This window comes from Schistocerca piceifrons, chromosome 3, assembly GCF_021461385.2.
Source record: "Schistocerca piceifrons isolate TAMUIC-IGC-003096 chromosome 3, iqSchPice1.1, whole genome shotgun sequence".
Lineage (NCBI taxonomy): Eukaryota > Metazoa > Arthropoda > Insecta > Orthoptera > Acrididae > Schistocerca > Schistocerca piceifrons.
In genome coordinates this window covers 358,838,045-358,844,326 of record NC_060140.1, presented here as the reverse complement: position 1 = coordinate 358,844,326, position 6,282 = coordinate 358,838,045, and the positions used below count along the sequence as shown (strand labels likewise).

General features: G+C 43.2%; 1 non-coding gene across 1 annotated transcript; it reads right to left on the bottom strand.

The window, feature by feature from the left end:
* Positions 1-1,272: 1,272 nt before the first annotated feature.
* Positions 1,273-1,347, bottom strand: Trnat-ugu. Its single transcript has one exon. It is a non-coding gene; the product is annotated as a tRNA-Thr (tRNA).
* Between the last annotated feature and the right edge of the window lie 4,935 nt (positions 1,348-6,282).

Genomic DNA, 6,282 nt, shown 5'->3' with positions numbered 1-6,282 from the left:
ACAACTGTTTCTGTGGAAGTACATTTACAGTGGTGAAAATGTCTGTAACATACAACCACCAAAACATACAACATAAAAAACAGACTAATGCAACAACCCTCAGATGAAAAAGCAACTGTTCTCTTGCAGCTTGCACTTGGCCGCGAGAATAGATGTATCGTACACGAATCATCTTACCTCTGCAATTACCAACGTCATAAAACTTTCTAAATTTCTTTTTAATCCAAACTACTTGTTATTGCCTCTTTCCTCTTATTACTGCTTCAGTACTCTGAACCTCAAAATTTCGATGTGATATATCTGTCACACCAGGAAATTTGAGGGTATAAGTTAATGGATAGCAGGACTTATTTCTTATTATATATTAATGAAATTTATAGCCTCTAGCGATTTTCAGTTTTAACAGAAAGCTTTGTGCTAAATAACGAATATATTAACACCTTTATCACCATTAAATGCTTTTGCGCGCAAATAACTGATACAGATTGAAATAAGTGGAAAACAAGTTGATTACAATGACACCACAAACAATCATCATAGACGTCTACATTTTGCAGAGTGAAAATGCTACTTATTTTCAAAACAGTAACGGATACGCAAAAAACTAAGATACATTCTCAAACGTACGACTCGTTCATTGCATCGTCATGATCATGATCTTATGATCATCAACATCATAGTGATAATCACCTCAGAATAAATAATAAATGTCACTGACAGAAGACTCCTCCAGCATACAAAATATATCTTCAAATGGCTCTGAGCACTATGGGACTCAACATCTGTGGTCATCAGTCCCCTACAACTTAGAACTACTTAAACATAACTAACCTAAGGACATCACACACATTCATGCCCAAGGCAGGATTCGAACCTGCGACCGTAGCGGTCACGCGGTTCCAGACTGAAGCGCCTATAACCGTACGGTCACACCGGCCGGCAATATATCTTCAATGGACAACTTCAAAAGTAAGAAAAAGTCATTGGCACTTTAATTTTTACCATGAGCATCACTATTTTGTGAAAATGAAATAAAGTGTTATTTACGCTCGACTCTATTACGATTTTTTTTCCGGTGTTGTAGCGCAGAACAGAAAAATGAATTCGGTTTTTAAATTATTATTTGCTATATATGACGGTAGTATCTGTTCCTGAAAGAACAGTTACCGTGGATGACCATGCAGCTTTGCTAGAAATGAAATGATAATTAAATGGAAATCCTAGCTGCAAACAGGCGTTGATGAACTTCATTGGGGACATGTCGAAAATGTGTGCCACGACCGGGACTCGAACCCGGGATCTTTTGCTTACAGGGCAGACGCTCTATCCATCTGAGCCACCGCGGGCACAGAGGATAGTGCGTCTGCAGGGACTTATCCCTTGCACGCTCCCCGTGAGATCCACATTCCAACATGTCCACACCACCACATTCGTAGTGCGCCTAATAGATGTTTGCCCATCATACTCCTATATCTACGCAAAATAATATATCAAAGTATTTGGATAAACAGTAACACGAAGACAGTGAGAGCGACAATATTAGATGGCTTCACTTGACTATTCGTGCCTGCGGACAGACAACAAAACTGCCTTGTCGTGAATTATCCAGAGCACTGATTCGTCAGAATGCTATCAGAGATAGCTTGGCAGGCGTTCACTAATAAACGCATCTAACATCTATCTAGCCACCAATTGACACATTTCTAATATCGTGTAACACCGCTTCCAGCGCTGATAGAGACCACAGTTCAGTGAGGAAGAGAGTCAAAAGTTTCTTTAAGTATTACGATTTTGGAAAACGTGACTATCCACAGCATACACATTATGAAGATGTACAAGCAAGGTCAACAGTTGGCCACGGAGAACGTTGAAATAAACGTTGTGGGTGATGTCCACAGCAACGTTAAAGTCTGGGCTGAAGTCGTGCCTGAAGTACATCTTCGACACATTGCCGATTAAACATCTTATTGAACCTTGTATGTTATAGGATCACATAACACGCTTCAACACAGCTACGCTCCAGTTTTTGTGCTGTTTGGCCGTCCGAAGACGTTCAGCTTTATATGGTGCTCAATGAGCGGCCTTTTACGAAGTAACTGACTCCAAATGTCCATTCACTGTAGTTTTCTTCCCATTATTCGCTCGGAAATTTGTTGAGATCAACCCATATTCACTGAAAGTAGCAATTCCTGTAGAGTTTGAAACCGATTGTCATTGACAAGGCGTGGCAATCGTCTACGGTTCCTGTCTGTTAGGATGACTTCTGATGCCGTGTCACATGACTGAGAGTAGTACACAGTTCCTTGTAGACACGTTGGACAGTTTGCGATGGTACACCAACAAATGTGGCAGTTTCATCGACGTCGTTGTCTTGGGCACGTACAAACACGACAGAATTGATGTCAGCGTAGGAGGCTGACACGACGGTCCGGTGCCATTACATACAGTCTACAGCTCTACAAAGCAACCACCGCCGAATGAGGTTATGTGACATCAGGTATTATACAGGAAGGAGTCACGTTCTGTTCTATGAAGCAGATTAAACTCAGTCTGGGGCATATACGTGGAGCGTGCGACAAGTAATAAAATACATTTCTTTCTCGGCCAGTTTCGGTTGAAGAAATGCGAAATTTGTTGTGGCACATCGTAGAACAGTCCTGCTTTAGTCTCTACAGTTTCATGAAGTTCCGATAGGTGGCCGCTCTATAGATAGCCTTCAAAGTGGCGTATGTAACGGAGGTGCGTCCCAAGCAGAGAGCTGTCATAGAGCTTCTTTTAGCGGAAAACTAGAGCATCGCAGATATTCATAGGCGCGCTGGCAGTGAACAAAAGCACGGTGAATCGTTCGGCGAGGCATCTATCATCATCGCAACCAGTCCGATCTCCCGCATGTCGACCGGTCGCACAGAGTTGTGTCTCCTACAATGTTGGAAATTGTGGGCACTCTCATTCGATGTGATCAACGAATCTCAATAAAACATCTCGCTACTCAACTAGACGTCTGTGTTGGTAGTGGTAACTCACTGGTCCATCAGCTGGGGTACTCAAAGGTAAGTGCCCTCTGTGTTCCTCGCCTTCCGAATCCCACTGCTCGGGCTAATAAAGGGTGCACTCTGCGGGAAGCAGCACGTTTATGATGGAGAGGTTATGGATGCAACAAAACCTTGGCTCCGACGTCGACCAGTTTAGGGGTACTATGCGGGCATACAGGCCCTTCCAGTAAGGTGGCGTGAGGCCGTCGCATTGAGCGGAGATTACCTTGAAAAATAGTGTTTTGTAGCCAAAGGAGTGGGGAATAATATGGTGTATTGGGATAAAATCAACCTTCTTTCAGAAAAAAATGTTACATTCGTTGTTGAATGCCCCTCGTACGTCACGCAGTCCGCTAGAGGATAGAGGGCGCACAGGGCAGGATTCCGTAGAACACTTGCTGCGAGGAGACGTACATGGAGCAGGGGAGAGACGTTAGGTAGGCCCAGCTCACTAGTAAGTTCTGTATCTCGCGGGCAGGTAAGCCCGTCGAAGCGGGGCGTCATTTCTCTGCTGAGTGCGACGCTTGGCGTAATTCCCGTGCAGATACGGCGGGCGTGCACACGCAGGTGACTTTCCGGAGCGAAATCCTCGCCGCTTGATAGCTCAGTCCGCCTGCCGCCGCGTCGCCATCCGAGCCGTCTAATGATCGCCATTTTACCGGCAGTCGCAAGTAGCAGCCTCTGGCGCCGCGGCCGCTTTAGCAGCTGGAGAATTTTATTTCTCGAGCTGGTCCTATCGCGGCGCCAATTAACTACAGTCCGCAGCAGGCACCGAAAACTCCGGTGAACTGCACTGGCGAGGGAGGCACACATAGGTCCACGTATCTACTCTTAAGCGCTTCGGTTCCTTCTAGGAAAGTGGTATTTCTTCCGCTGAGCACAAACGTTATTAATTTCTATAGCGTTAAATGTTTCTGAGGAACAAAATCCGAAGCCTACATCTTTTCATTCATAATGTTTCAAAAACGTTGTTGTATTACCAACTTATACAGGGTGTCTCGAACCTGTAAACACGATCATTGATCGTCAACTGAGACTTAAGAGTACAAGACGTAATCCTGAGAAATGAATATTCAGTTTCTTATTGACATAAACAGCTTACACAGTTCTGCAAGAGCTGAAGCTTATAGTAACTGATGAAAATGGTGATCACCGAAATGAGAGCCGCTTACAGGTACATCTTCTGCTCCGTATTCCAATATCATTTCTTTAAATTCTACAATGCTAGTAATTCTTTATGAGGAATCCTCATCAGCTCACTCTAACTCGAACGATGAAGTTTCTCATAAGTTTCTATCCATGGTGACAAATACCTTCCAATTAGCATGGCGCTTGGCACTGATTAACTTCCCGGCCATTACATTCTGCTGCACCATACATTAATTGGATATCCGCAAACTCTTGTGTCGGACAATGCTACTAGTGCTGCCAAGGTCGATGCGGCAGGCAGTCATTTGGAACGTAAAATTTAAATTTTCATGGCAATAAATGTCACACTTTTCAAACTATTCCAGGATATCATGCCATTGGTGAATGAACTACTTGAAGAAACCCAAGGAATTACCTCTATATGCGGAGCAGCTTTTCAATTGGGGGTTAAAGCTTCTACGAAGCTTCATAGACAGTTAAACAATGCTTTTGCGACTTTAACTTTTGATGCTTCAAAAAATTTTCTTTTTAGCATAACAGTGAAATATACGTCAGCATGTACTCCATGAGAAAAGTAACGAATAAAACTGTTGAATTTATTATTTATTTCTAAGTCCATCATTAGATACTAGGCGGTAAATATCCATACCAGTGAAATAGGAAAAAAATTATACATGGTAGCTGCAGTATGTTAAAAGTGAGCGCCCAAGCGAGCAGGATGAAGAGCGCTGATTGTTGAAATCGTGCAACAAGTGGACTACAAACTGCTACCTGATCGACTAGCGACAAATGGTCCCATGTTTGATGAATTTCCTCATTTTGGGCACTGTAGACGATTGTCCAAGAAAAGCTGCGATATCGTGAACTGTGTACGAGATGGGTACGGAAAATGGTAACCGACCAACACAATGTGCAAAGTGGACGAGATCTTATGGACCGCTATCGACAAGATGGAAGTGATTTGAGTTACCACATTGTTATAGGTGGTGCAGAATCGAATCAAAGATCAGAGCAAGTGAGACATTTAACTTGGATGAAACTGAAAAAATGAAAAAAAGTATCGAGCAATCTTCTTATTGGAGGCAGCAATGGCGGCTATCGTTTCGTGGGGTAAAAACGAATATATTTTGGTTGACGGGAACGTGACTGCAACGTAAGGCAACCACGACAGTTTGGCGAAAGCAGCGAAAAACACACTAAATTGAGTCGTACCGTCCAAAACAGACAGCGCGACAACTGTAGCTCTGAACAGTCCTCTTCTAGAACAAAGCGCATTCACACACTCCTGCTCGTATCAAAGTTAATTCCCTTTGGGTCTTTTTTCATCATTCAATACACAGCGCCAACTTCGCTCTCGGAGACAACTTCAACCTCTTGTCTATGGAACAATGCTTTGGTGGACACCGGATCGAAGATGAGGAAGAACTCGAGTCTACTGCAGTTAACTGGTTAAAATCCCAGGCGGAGAATCTCTATGCAGCTGTTGAAGAAGCTAGCACGTTGTTACCAAAAGTGGTAAGAAGTGAACGGCACTGACAATGCGAACAGAAAAACTTGTCCCATACCTACACAGACGGAATGTACTGAGAAAGAACACTGGTAGTGATGGGGGCTTCTCTGAGAACGGCCACCGTTCTGTAGGAGAGGTGCATTCCGAAACGTGAAGCTTACGCATAAACGCATATCTCGCATAACTTGTAAGCTACAGCTCTGCAAACGAACGTATTAATAGATTATGTCAGTATGAGCAGTAACTCGAAAAACATAGACGAGATCTTTCTCAATACGATAGAAAAAGAGGACGCCAAACCAAAGAGTCAGTCGAAGCAAAACAAGTCCGACCATGTGCCGTCAGAAGCAAATATCATAAAACGAAAAGGAGGTAAAATGTGTAGCATACCAGACTTAGTACGACACTTACAACGTAGTGTAAAGATTGTTTGTATCAGAGCGATGACAACTTGTTCGTCTTTATGACCTAAGTATAAAATTTTCTTCTTCTTCTTCGTCTTCTATATCTTTCCTGAAGTAATAAAGCCTTGGGAAGTACTTTGGTCGCGTTTCTCGCCTCCTTTGTTTTCTGTATTGTGGGACTGAAATA